This window comes from Lagenorhynchus albirostris, chromosome 12 (genome assembly GCF_949774975.1).
Source record: "Lagenorhynchus albirostris chromosome 12, mLagAlb1.1, whole genome shotgun sequence".
In the NCBI taxonomy this organism is placed as follows: domain Eukaryota; kingdom Metazoa; phylum Chordata; class Mammalia; order Artiodactyla; family Delphinidae; genus Lagenorhynchus; species Lagenorhynchus albirostris.
This window is the reverse complement of record NC_083106.1, coordinates 7,774,151-7,788,499: the sequence shown is the minus strand read 5'-3', so window position 1 is coordinate 7,788,499 and position 14,349 is coordinate 7,774,151.

The window sequence follows — 14,349 nt, the reverse complement described above, 5'->3', positions numbered from 1 at the left end:
AGAAGCCGTGATGAAATGGTTCTCTGTTACCACCTGTTTCTGCTCCATCCTCTTCCTTTGCAGGAAACGGTCGCCTGTAACCATGGGGCCAGCCTCACTGGGAGCGATGCACAAGGCTTTCCCACCCAGCCAAACTTGGAGGCAGGAGGCTTTTCAGTGGGTGATGACATCGGATTCAGAAACAAGGCAGCTTGCTTTCAGGAGCCCAGATGGGTGTGGAGCAGTGACATTTAGGATGATCTTATTTTTGATTGAAAACAGAGCATCTTCGCTGGGAAAGAACAGAATATGGAGATCAGAGTCACGCTCCTCTGTTTACCATCGTCTGCCCTGATGCCGTGCTGCCTCTGGGTTAGTGAAAAAGGGATCAACCTCATCTCATCTCAAAGGGATCTTGGTCTCAGAGAGGAACTTAAATACCCTTAGAAACCAGGCAATTTCTACACCGCTGAGACCACCTGTCTCTGGCCATGGCATCTGCCCTGTCTGTGAGCCCCCGCTGCGTCATCTCTCACCCCGTCTGGGAGACCCCGGTAGCCCTGGTCCAGTCACTCTCACCGTGTCCCCCTCATTCTCTGTCTCACCCAGGCTGTTGAGCGGGCAGAGAACCCTCCGCATGGTGTGATCAGGGCTCCAGCCAAGGTGCGGTCCTAGCAGGCTGGCCTCTTGTCAGGGCCCCGTGAAGTCTTCCTCCATAACCTGGGCAGCTCTCCCAAACCCCTCTCTCTCTCTGAAATCTCTCTGTCTGGAACCTTTCCCCTCACTGTCACTCTCTCTTCACTACCTTCAGTCATAGGTGACTGAAAAAAAAAGAGTCAAGCCATTAGGCAATGACTCTCAGATCCCCCTCCATCTAGAAGGACCCCAATCTTCACCATTCCTTTCCTCTTCATCTCCACTAGGAAGATTTTTCTTCTCTTCCAAACTTCCCTGTCCGCCAGCCTCCCAGACAATAATTCTACGCTTACATTAGCAACCAAAGTGGTTTTCTTTTCCTTTAGCTGAACAGCGTGACATATGGGGTCTTAGCTCCCCGATCAGGGATTGAACCCACGTCCCCTGCAGTGGAAGCGCGGAGTCCCAGCCACTGGACCGCCAGGGAAGTCCCAAAGTGGGGTTTTATTTTTTAAGTGAAAAACCAAGTCTTTGAAGTGGTCCACAAGGCTCTCCGTGACCTGGCCCCCGTGTGACTCTCCGGGGCTCGAGTGGCTCGCTTCTCCCGCCCCTCCTACCCTCCTCGAGATCCTTTGGAAATGCCAAGTGCCCTCCTACTCCTGGGCTTTCCTCTTCGATGTTCCTTCTGCCTGGGATGCTTCCCCACAGGTCTCTGCTCCCCCTCTCCCCTCAGCATCTGGTCAGATGTCACCTCAGCAGGGGGCTCTCTGCCACCGGACAACAGCCCCTGCCCCCTCTCTTCTCCTCCCCGGTTCTCCTCAGCACTCATGATCGTCACTGTGTCACACGTCGATTGGCTCGTCTGTGCCTCTAGAAGGTCAGCTCCCTTGTCTGTGCCTCTAGAGGGTTCAGCTCCCTTGTCTGTGCACCTAGAAGGTCAGCTCCCTTGTCTGTGCCTCTAGAGGGTTCAGCTCCCTTGTCTGTGCACCTAGAAGGTCAGCTCCCTTGTCTGTGCCTCTAGAGGGTTCAGCTCCCTTGTCTGTGCACCTAGATCAGCTCCTTTATCTGTGCCTCTAGAGGGTCAGCTCCCTTGTCTGTGCCTCTAGAGGGTCAGCTCCCTTGTCTGTGCCTCTAGAGGGTCAGCTCCCTTGTCTGTGCACCTAGGTCAGCTCCCTTGTCTGTGCCTCTAGAAGGTCAGCTCCCTTGTCTGTGCACCTAGGGGTTCAGCTCCCTTGTCTGTGCACCCAGAGGGCTCAGCTCCCTGGAAGCACAGCTGGAATCCACTGCTCCCCTCTCTGGGCTCCTTTTCTCCCGCAAACACGTGGGCTCCATCGCTTGCATCTTCACACAAACCAATAGTTCAAACAGGGAAGCCGTTCTGCACACTCCTGCTCAGCTCCTCCGCCACCTCTCCTTCCTTTCCTTCAGGAAAGGCCCTTGCACGCTCATGCTCTGCATTTTCTCCTTACCAACCCCCTCCACCCCCTGCAGGCTGACTCCAGACCTCCCCACCACATTGTAATTGGCCCAGCGAGGAACACGGGCGCCTTCCACGTTGCTCACCTGATGGGTTCTCTTCTACTCATACCGTTTGTGGCATCTGACACGCTGGCCATCCCCTTCCTGAGAGTCTCTCTTTTCTCGGATTCTAGTTTGCCACTCTCCCTTCCACCTCTCATTTTAATCCAATCCTTCCTATTCTGAGTCATCTCATCTCTGTCATTGCTCTTTCTCTGCTCCTCCTTTATTTAGTTATTTTTTATTGGAGTCTAGTTGATGTACAATGTTGTGTTCATTTCTGCTGCACAGCAAAGTGATTCAGTTATACACACATACGTATATGTATTCTTTTTCGTATTCTCTTCCATTATGGTTTATTATTAGGACATTGAATATAGTTCCGTGTGCTGTGCAGTAGGTCCTTGCTCTTTATCCTGCTCCCCCATTAAATGTGTCTGTGTTTCCCGGGATTCAGTACCTGGGCCTCTGCCCTTCCCCCTCTGCACGATCTCCCTGGGTCCTGATCCACAGTCGCTCACATAGTCATGACCCTCAGCTCTGCACTGACTGGCAACCCTCTTCGCTGGGCTCCAGTCCTGTACATTCAGCCACCTAAAGGACACCTGAACTTGATGCCCTGCAACACCTCAAATGCAGCCTGCTCAGTCCCCACCATTCCTCCTGTACTCCTCTCTCAGGGTGACACCCTAGTCACCCTGTCTCCCAAGCGATGCTATTCCCTTTGCTGAGATGGCCCTCCCCCACCCTTTAATGTGGCAAACTCCACTTATTCATCCACGTCCAGCTCCCGCATCAGCCACTTAGCTGCGCCTGCCTGGAACCTGACTTCCTGGGTGACCATATCACACCTTCTCTTTCCTAGTCTTTCTTCCTGCATCTTCTTCCTGGCCTCACTCTCAGCGGATGCCTTGCTTCCCTTTACCAAGAATAGAAGCTTTCCACATCTTACCAGCATCACATCTTCCGATCCAGCTGCATCTCTCTGCACACAGGTTTCTCCTCGTCTCGCTCTGGGGGTGCTCACCGAGCTCCTGGCTAAGGTGAACCCGCACACCTGTGCTCTGGCCCCCCTCCCTTGTTGCCTGCCCAGGGACATTTCTCCAGCACTTCTGTCCTCATTGTCCTGTATCATCAGTTTCAGTCCAGGCCAAGAGAAGACAGATGTTCAGGAAGCAGGAAGGGGGCGAGTGGGTGCAGCACCCACCTGGACTAGCTGGTCCCCAACCACGCGTGACAGTCGTTTCTCTGCAGATAACACTCGTGCACTGAGTTGGCGAGCAGAGGGCCCGGTGGTCCCCTGTCCTCTTCCCCTGCCCTGTGCCTGGTGGAGATGGACTCGGGACAGAGCTGTATGGGGAGCACCCGGCAGATGCCTCATGAGATTCCTACAATTTCACCGCTAGTGCAATAATTCCCCTGAGGTTAAATTTTGACTTTTCACTCAATCCTTTGTGAAATTACAAATCATCTGTGGAAGGGACAACATACCAAGTCATATATAATTCTTTCTGTGCTTTTTCTCACGGAGAGGAGTATTACAAGACTAGACACCCCGGTGTTAAGGCTGCTGAATCAGGAAGTGGAGAGTTGGGGGCAGGGGTGCAGAAAGCAGGAGGAGGAGCCATAACGTACCTGGTCTCCTGATAACACGTGTACAGGGAGCTTCTTTCCTTTTTCTTTCACATTTGACTCCCTAGCGTTACAAAGTCGCGTTGAGAGTGAAAATCCTCAAAACAGGAAAACACTAATAACCAAATGTGTCACTTATAAAACTGGTTCCCACCAAGCCTCCCTCTCCGCGCAGAAGGCGGCTCTCTCTCCCACTGCCTCATCAACGTTTTTGTGACTCAGTCTCGCGACAGTTGACAGTCAATGCAAACACCACGCAAACTGACTGCAAAGTTAAATTGGCGATCCTGCAAGATACTTGGGATTCTGTGGAGCTGGTAAGAGAAGTAGGAGTAATAATACTGCAAACTATTGTCAAGAGAGCAGGGGGCAGAGTTAGACGTGATGCAGTTGAATCAGAGGGAAATAAATAAGGACAGTGATGACAGGAGAGCTTCCCAAAAGAAGGGTTTTAATGTGAAACATTTAAGGAAGGGTCTTGGGAAACCTGATGAAGCCCTCAGGTATTTTTGCAAAAATTAGCCATTTCTCAACACTCAGCAAAAGTAACCATGAAGTAAAGGACATCACATCACGGTATCGCGTCATTAGCACTTTTTTGCAGCTGACAACAAGAAGATATGGTCATTTCTCAAGGTTCTGTGGGATCGCTGAGCTCAGCTGGGTGCTTCTCATTTGGGGTCTCTTGTAGCTGCCGTCAGATGTTGGCTGAGGCCACAGGCGTCTGAAGGCTGGACTGGGAAGGAATCCAAGATGGCGCAACACTCACGTGGTTGATGGCGGGCTGCTGTGGGCTCAGCTGCTCAGGCCACACGTGGCCTCTTGACGTGGCTAGAGTTTCTTACAACATGGCAACTGTGTTCTGAGGGAAAAAGCTCCTGAGAATGAGCTTTTCCAAAGGCCCCAAATCAACATGTGGTTGACATTACAGATATTCCCCCGTTTTATTGAGATATAATTGACCTAAGACACTGTATTAGTTTTAGATGTACAACATTACAATAAGTTTTGATAACAAAATAAAAATTGTTTTCATAATTTTAATTTTACTTTTCAAAATAATGTACTCGGCTTTTTCTTTTCTTCAGGATTTACTGTGAGATTTTGGTCTTCATTTTAACAAGTTTCCTTTTTAAGAAACTTTTTAAAGAATGTTTTTAAAACTAGTCATTCTTGGATAAGGAGATCCTCTTCACTAATTATTATTTTAAAATGTGTACATATGCATGTAACACAAAGGTTTAAATTGTCAAAGCAGATTCAATGTGAATTATAGATCTTACCCAACAGAAAACTAATGATTCAAGTAATACAGGCAATGGCAGGCACCAATGAAACATTCTGTCCTGGAGGAGCCCAGAACTGAGATGCAGTTCTCCAAACGTCCCCTTTTCCTACACCAGAACATATCTTAGTGTCCAACTGACTGACGAGTTTTGAGTGATGAAGACAAACGTATGGTTCTCGAAGGAAGACATTTAGGTTTGGGGCCCCTCTGCTTTATACTCTGTTACTTACACAGATAGAAAATGTGTGTGTGACCACTTCCCCTTCTCTGCCCCATAAACCTGTATATTCCAAAATTTTTTTTTAATTTTTATTTTATATTGATTTATATTTATATTGATTGATTGATATTTATATTATAGGTGAATAATAATATTGTGTTAGTTTCAGGTGTACAGCAAAGTGATTCATATTATATATATACACGTATCTATTCTTTTTCAAATTCTTTTCCCATTTAGGTTATTACAGAACTCAAGCAGAGTTCCCTGTGCTCTACAGTAGGTCCTTACTGGTCTATACATTCCAAATTTATTCACAATAGTCAGTCTTGACAGATCAGGTATATCCTGCTGAAAATAGGACCATTTCCCTGAGTACAACATGTTTACAAGGCAGTCTAACGGAGGTTAGATTCTCTTCAAGGAGCCCCAGTTGAGGTCATTCGTTCCCCAGGGCACTCCCTGTAGGGAAGAGAGTTCCAGGCAAACACTGCCTTTCTAATCTCTTAGCCAACACCAGACTAAATGCTTGAGGCAGAGACCTTGTCTTACAAGTAGGGGAGCGGCGAGAGGACACTGCACTTGTGGTGAGGAGAAGAGGACTAAAGCCTGACTCTCTATTTCCTAACTGTGCAAGAGTCAACACATTAACCTCTCTGACTCCGTTATCTATACTCAGTGATTTAGTTGGAATTCCCCCCAAAGCAGAGCCTGAGGCAAGGATTTTGTGCCTATAATCGAAATATGTAGAAGCTCATCCCAGGGAGCACGAGAGGGAGTGAGGAATTCAGACGGAAGCAAGGAGGTCAAAATAGGGTGACTCAGTGAGTACAGGGGCCCAGGACAGTGGGGACCCTCTGAAGGACCACGGGTAACTCACCTCAGAACTGCCCTCCTTGGGGGTGAAGGTGGTGCCGAGCTGCCACCTCCTGCCCCTCATAGGCGAGGGTCACTTTCAGAGTGATAACATCCAGCTCTTCTGGGCCTGCCCTGTGCCAGGTGTAATGTGGCACACTGCTTGTAGGTGACCTCAGGTGGCCCTGTAGCTGCCTGACAGCATCTGCTCTAATGGGATAAAAATAACCTGCCTCACAAAGTAATTGTGCCAAGTAAGTGAGATAATGTGTGTGAAACTCTGTGTAAACTGGGGAGCAGCCACCGAAAGTTAGCTGTTCCTTGAAGACATCACGCTAAGTGATGGACCAATCACAGCAGCGCAAATACCATACAGTCCCGCATATGAGAGGCCCCTAGAGGAATCAAATTCCCAGAGACAGAAAGCGGAGGGGTGGGTGCCAGGGGCTGGGAGAGGGGGACAGGGAGCTATTGCTTAGTGGGGACAGAGCTTTAGTCTGGGAAGATGAAAAAGTTCTGGTGACGGTGGGGATGAGTGCACGACAATGTGAATATATTTCATGCCACTAAAATGTACGCTTAAAAATCGTTAACGCGGTAAATTCCACGTCATGTATATTTTAGCGAAATAAAAACAATCCGTGCTCACACTTTCGAGGCAGTAGGTGTGATTCTCAGCTCGCTGGATGGTATCTCGCCCTGTGATGAGAGCCAAGCCCATGGTGCTGATGACAAAGAATGAAGACAGACTTCCTCTGTTACCCCGGGGGGCGTGGCCCTGGCACTGCCTCCAGGGACAGCACAGAGACAGGAGGCTAATTAACAGTACAGCTCAGAATCAGTTTTTTTTTTTTTTTTTGCGGTACGCGGGCCTCTCACTGTTGTGGCCTCTCCCGTTGCGGAGCACAGGCTCCGGATGCGCAGGCTCAGCGGCCATGCCTCACGGGCCCAGCCGCTCCGCGGCATGTGGGATCTTCCCGGACCGGGGCACGAACCCGTGTCCCCTGCATCGGCAGGCGGACTCTCAACCACTGCGCCACCAGGGAAGCCCAGACATCATGTAATTATATGTGTCATGAAAATTCTTTTTTCCTTCAACCATTAAAAAATGTCAAAAATTACTCTTAGTTTGTAGGAAAGCAAGTGGTGGGCAGCTCTGGCGTCAGCTGTGCTTTCGCCCTGGCCTAGGTATCTCGGGAATCTCTCTCCTGGAGTGGCCTTCAGTGGCAGCAGCACCTCCATTTGGACTCCTGGCCTCGCTGGTGGCGAATCTTCATCGCGTCCTGGAGACTGGACTTTGCAAAAGGACCAGCAGACATCCTGACCCAAACCTGGTGGATGAGACTGATGGAAAGCTGAGAAATTTCATTTTTGGAAAATCATAAGGTGACACTAGAAAACGAAGGAGAAATTTTCTATGGTAGAAATATTCTCGGTTGTAAATAGAATTCCGATGCTATGCTCAGAGACCATTTTACTCAGCCATACCGAACTACATTCTCTGCATTCAGAGGGACTTATCGGAGTTTTTCAGAAACCAGGAATGAAATATTCGTGCTTAAGAATTCTTGTTGGGGTTTCAGAAGGATAAAGATCTCGCATATGCCTCTTGGGTACAGCATGAATAAACTCTAATTGCTAACAAATTAAAAAACCAGAACATTTCTAATATTGGGTTGATTAGCACTTGTAAGCTTTGTACCATCACCGTCTTAATTTAGGAACATAAGGCTTGTCCCGAGTTGTGGGATAAATATTACAGGATATTATTTATGCAAAGGTCATGATCACACTGATGTATTGATGTGTGCTTTTGATCAAAGTGTGCCCTTTAGAATGATTTGCTCTTAGTCAAACACAGAAAAAGCTAAAAATATTCCTTAAAGCACAAACAAAATAATGGCACAATGAACCATCATTAAAAATCCTTCAGCCTGGGCTTCCCTGGTGGCTCAGTGGTTAAGAATCCGCCTGCCAGTGCAGGGGACACGGGTTCAAGCCCTGGTCCAGGAAGATCCCACATGCTGCGGAGCAACTAAGGCCAAGCGCCACGACTACTGAGCCTGCGCTCTAGAGCCCACGAGCCACAACTACTGAGCCCACGAGCCACAACTACTGAGCCCACATGCCACAACTACTGAAGCCCGCGTGCTTAGAGCCTGTGTTCCGCAACAAGAGAAGCCACCGCAATGAGAAGCCCGCGCACCACAACGGAGAGTAGCCCCCGCTGTCTGCAACTAGAGAAAGCCCGCACGCAGCAACGAAGACCCAATGCAGCCAAAAATAAATAAATTAATTAATTAAAAAAAATCCTTCAAAGAGGGAAGACATATGGGAACATATGTATATGTATAACTGATTCACTTTGTTATAAAGCAGAAACTAACACACCATTGTAAAGCAATTATACCCCAATAAAGATGTAAAAAAAAAAAATCCTTCAGTCTCATCACTGGTTGAGTGTGCACAAATGTTTATGGGAAATCGAAGTGGGCTCCCGTGTCTTCCTTCCTTCCTTCCTTCTTCCAAGGAGAGAGGAAATCGATGGGGCCGGAGGGGCCGAGGGGCCCTTTCCCCCACTGCATTTGAGTCAGGGACTCACTAACCCAGTGAGGGCACGACAGCTCAGATTGTGTTTTTGGAGGGCTTAACACCCAACTCTTGCCTTTTATCTCTATAGACCAGAACAAGGGTGTTTTCAGTGTCAGGTTTGAAGGGCCTTCGGTTAGACACATGAAGTAGGAAGATCAACGTTAGTTTCACATGGATGGAGTGTGTCCATCAGGTGGGTGGCCCGGCTCAGTCCTCCCCATCCAGCCGTGTTCTCTGGGCCCGTCCATGGGGAAGGGGTGCAGCGCCCTCTCCCCAGGGTCCTGCGGGTGTTAATCATCACTCTTAGATCATTCCTGCTCACTTTGGCTTTTCCTCACACACCTTATTCCCCACTTTCTATCATTTTCCTTACTCGTCTTAAAGTCTGATGAACTGAGATGAGAGAAGACGATGCCAGTGAGGGCCCAGCATCGTTGAGGCTACAGACGTCGGAGAGAACCCCTGGGTCCCCGGGCCCTCCCGGCACAGATGACGGCGCCGAGGAGAACAGAATGAAATGATAACGCTGCACAAGTGGCCTGGGAGATGGGGTGAACCTGTGCCCTCTCCTCGGGTTACAGAGAGGCCCCTGAATGACCGGGGGTGCTCATCAAAGCTGGTCTGAGTTCAGTGAGGGAGCGTTGGGAGGACGAGGCAGGACACCTTTTTTTTTTTTTTTTTTTTGCAGTACACGGGCCTCTCACTGCCGTGGCCTCTCCCATTGCGGAGCACAGGCTCTGGACGCTCAGGCTCAGTGGCCATGGCTCACGGGCCCAGCCGTTCCGCGGCACATGGGATCTTCCCGGACCGGGGCACAAACCCGTGTCCCCTGCATCGGCAGGCGGACTCTCAACCACTGCGCCACCAGGGAAACCCAGGACACCTTTGTCTTAGGAGTTGAGCGGTATCTGTTGGATGACAGACTAACTCTGCAAGTTAGGGTTTCTCAGGAGGTGTCCCCAGAGAGGTCCCAGCTCCCACCTCGGTCCACAGCCTGGGATGAGACCAGGGGACTCCTCAGAGAAAGAGTTCTCCCTCCAGGCCCAAGTGGCTTCTGGAAGGGTTCCTGGTCCACAGGGAGACCACACCAAGAGGAAGCGCTGAGATAATTTATAGTCATTGGACAGAAGAGTTTCACGTCTGTTGAATCTAATAATTAAGATATTGGACTTATATTTTACATGACTTCGTTTTTCACTTCATTTTTCAAGTCGTTTATTTTGATTATATTTTGCAAAAGAAAGAGTCTGCAATGGATTGTTAATAAAAACAAAAGGATAATGTCCGTGGCCACGGATTGTTGGCAGACTCTGCTCCGAGGCTCTGCGGACTTAGATCATCCCTACTTCTTCTCCTTTCTCCTCCTGGGGAGTTGTTCTTAACTGTAAAGTCATGCTTTTGTGTCCTGTTGTGCTGTGCCATGTTATGCTGGGTACAGGAGAGCAGGCATCAGAGACCTAAAGAACGGAAAGTTCTTGGGTTTCTGTCGAGGAGGCCGAGTGGCAGCATCAGGGTTGGCTGCCCTGATGAGTTGGCCAGGCTGCTGCTGTTGACTCTGGCCACGTCCATCACCTGGACACCCCCGCGGAGGCCGGGCTTTGCTGCCTGCCGCCTCTGCCCGCCACACAGTTATACTCTCATCGCGTGTGGGCAGAGTCCTGGGCGAGTTTACACACTTAGGACCTGGCCACCACAGGGCAGGTGGAGGGGGTACCTGCCCTCGTGACACCTGGGCCTCTACAGTCCACAGAAGCTCCACATCATGGGACCCTCCGAAACGGCAAATGCCTGCTCCACGCCTTTCCTGCCCACACGTCCCTCCCCCATTTCTAAGTGCTCCCACCTCCCTCTCCAGCTCAAAGCATCTCCAGTCATTGCATCAGCTCCAACTCTAGGATGTCTTGGGGATGACTTTTCTCTTCTTTTTTCTTGCCCTGGAATCCTCTTCTGGGTTTAGAGAGAAGCAACGAAATAGGAAACCCTAAGAAGAAAATCACAGGGTAGCGAATATTCATCATTTTGGTAATTAGCCTCTGAAAAGTTATTTTTCATTCAATTTACATTCTGTCAAGCTTCCATCTGCACACCTAAATGGTGCATCCTATGGTACAACTCTAGCATGATCTACATGTGAAGGAGTGGATGATAGTAAAAAATTATATAATGACCAGCTGTGAGAGCTTTTTTTCGATTCCATGATTTTTCATAAGAAGCTAAGGGACATACTTCCTTATCGTTTCAAGAACCTTGGGCAGCTTTAAGTTTGGGTATGTGTGGGACTTGTGTTTTAAACAAAAGGGGGACAGTTGATTTTGCACAGTGAATTTTTCACATCTTTTAAAGCAATATTCTTTTTTAAAAATTCATTTTATTGAAGTATAGTTGATTTACAATGATGTGTTAATTTCTGCTGTACAGCAAAGTGATTCAGTTATACGTATATATTCTTTTTCATATTCTTTTCCACTACGGTTTATTACAGGATATTGAATGTAGTTCTCTGTGCTATATGTGTTGTTTACCCATTCTGTGTATAATAGTTCGCCTCTGCTAATCCCAGACTCCCAATCCAACCCTCCCCGTCCCCCATCCCTTAGCAACCACAGGTCTGCTCTCTATGTCTGTGAGTCTGCTTTTGTTTCAGAGATAAGTTCATTTGTGTCATATTTTAGATTCCACATATAAGTGATACTATATGGTATTTGTCTTTCTCTTTCTGACTTACTTCACATGGTATGATCATCTCTAGGTCCATCCATATTGCTGCAAATGGCATTATTTCACTTTTTTTATGGCTGAGTAGTATTCCATTGTATGTATGTACCACATCTTCTTTATCCATTCATCTGTTGATGGACATTTAGGTTGTTTTCATGTCTTGGTTATTGTGAACAGTGCTGCTATGAACATAGGGGTGCATGTGTATTTTTGAATCATAGTTTTATCCAGATGTATGCCCAAGAGCAGGATTTAGAGCAATATTCTTTTCTGGAGTGCACATGAGTTCACAAGTAAGACCAACTGGCCATTGTTATGAGACTTCATTTGCATAAAGAATGATACCTACCTTGTGAGAAGTAGAAACTAATACTACCAACTCACATCGATATCTGCTGTTTGCCAGGCACTTTTCTTAGGGCTCCAGTTGTGTATCTCACTTAATACAACCCTATAAAGACATACTATTATTATCTCTACTTTTCAGACCAACGTCCTCACACTAGTTAACGGTAGATGAAGAATCCAAGCTGTGATGGTCTGACTCCGGAACTTCTGCTCTTCATCTTGCTCCTATATTAGAATCTTTCCCATGTTGACCAAAGATCACTTCCACTGTGGATTCTGAAAAGGAAGTTGAGAAATCTATGTCATGTAGATGACATGAGCAATCACTGGGGAAAGATGAAGATGTTCCTTCAAGCTTAATATCTTTCGCAGAGACGAGCGGTGCAGAGTTTAGCTGTTAGGAAAACAAAGTCTTGATGTTCTGGCTCCTCAGTTGTTGCCCTGTCTTCCTCCCCCAGCCCAGCTGCTGCGGTTTGCTGATATAACTGTTAAACTCTACGGAAAAAGCAGAACTGGGGCTGCTCCAAGATTCTCATCTCAGGTTTTAAAGGGAGGTTCTGCAGGACACTGGGCTGCCATTGCCCACCAAGAAGACCACAATAACCCAGGGGATGGAGAATTAGGGCTGCCTCTAGGGAGTGTCTGCAAATTCCTGCTTCATGGGCCATTTTTACCTTGTGGTGGTTCCTCCTGGGAACGGATCCTGTGGACCTGTGCCTTGTAGACGTTCCAGTGCAGAACCTGGCAAGTTGAAGGGTACAGAATGAGAATGTAAGACAGACGGGGCTGGAAACACGAAGGGCTCTAAAGCATCTTGAGAAGAATCGGAAAGAAATCAGTCAATACAACATAAGGCTAAAGACATGACGAAACACTTGATAAATGAACTAAGAAGGCTGAAATTAGTTTGAGAAAGATAAGAATGAACAGTACACAAACTTATGAATGAAGCATGAATTGTGTCATGATTAGCAGGAATCTATTCCTTCTTTCATCAAGTTGCTTACATGTTTAAAAATACATTTGAAACTCTTTATGTAACCTATCCCCCTCCCCATTTCGGGAGCCCCTTCCTTTTCCAGAATGATCCAGGGCAGTGGATCAATGACCCACACTTTTAGCCTCAAGCCTCCAGAGAGGCCTCATCTCTGACAGCTTTCATCTCTCAATTAACTGTTGAGTGAATGAGTGAAAAAAGCTTTCATATGAAAAACTAATCATGAGTAAATGAATTTCCTCTTTCCCCTTCTGTGTGCCAGGCTCAGATTCTGCTTTTGGAAATTCCTTCAAGGCAGCCGTGATGTCCCTGTTTAATCTACTCACACCTACATCAACGGCTGCCCTACATTTTCTCATTATCACTGTCTTTCAATTAACATTTTGTCACACATGCTACATAACATATCCTTTTTGTGTGTGTTTTTTTGTAAAAATGGTATCATATTCTATGTAGTTTTCTGAAAAATTCTTTTTCCACCTAACGTTATGTTGAGGAGTTCACCTGTGCTGTTGTGTGTGGTTTAGTTCACTTACTTTGCTGAAATACCACGGTTTATTTATTCTCCTGTCAGTGAACTTTTTCCAGTTTTTTTTTTTTTTTTTTAAACTGGAAATGGGGGCTTCCCTGGTGGCGCAGTGGTTGAGAGTCCGCCTGCGGATGCAGGGCACGCGGGTCCGTGCCCCGGCCCGGGATGATCCCACATGCCGCGGAGCGGCTGGGCCCGTGAGCCATGGCCTTTGAGCCTGCGCGTCCGGAGCCTGTGCTCCGCAACGGCAGAGGCCACGGCAGTGAGAGGCCCGCGTTCCGCAAAAAAAAAAAATAAATAAAATAAACTGGAAATGGTTCTGTCTGGGAGCTTTTCTATACATGTCTCTTTGTACACTTGTGCAAGAATTTCTCTTGGGCACATACCTGGAAGTAACATTTCTGGGTCAGATTTATGATACCATAGTAGAGTGTTTTCTGAAGTGCAGTAGGTCAGATGGTGTGAACCAGTTCACACTCCCCCACAGTACACAAGTCCAGCTGACCCCCCCAGTGGGTGCAGAGGATCCGGCTGGTCCTCTGTACGTGTCTCAGCATTTGCCAGTCTAGAGGGTATAAAACAGTATACTGTTGTAGACTTAATGTGCACTTACCAGAGTCCAAAAGAGTTGAGCATCTTTTTATGGTTATCAGCCATTTATGCTGGACTGAAGTGAATAGTGTCCCCTCCGCCCCCAAAATTCATGTCCACTCCAAAAAAAAGAAAAAAGAAATGAATTAAAACTAAATAAATAAATACGAAAGAAAAACAAACAGACCAAAAAATTCATGTCTACTCGGAACCTCAGAATGTAACCTTACTTGGAAATAGAGTCTTTGTATATGGAATTAATTAATTCAGGATGGGGTCATTCTGGATGAGGGTAAGCCTTGAATCCAATGACGCGTGCGCTAATAAGAGTGCCGTGTGAAGACAGACTCAGAGGGAGGACAGCCATGTGAAAACAGAAGAGGAAACTGGAGTCGCATCTACAAGCCAAGGAATGCCAAAAGCGGCCAGCGACCACCAGATGGAGA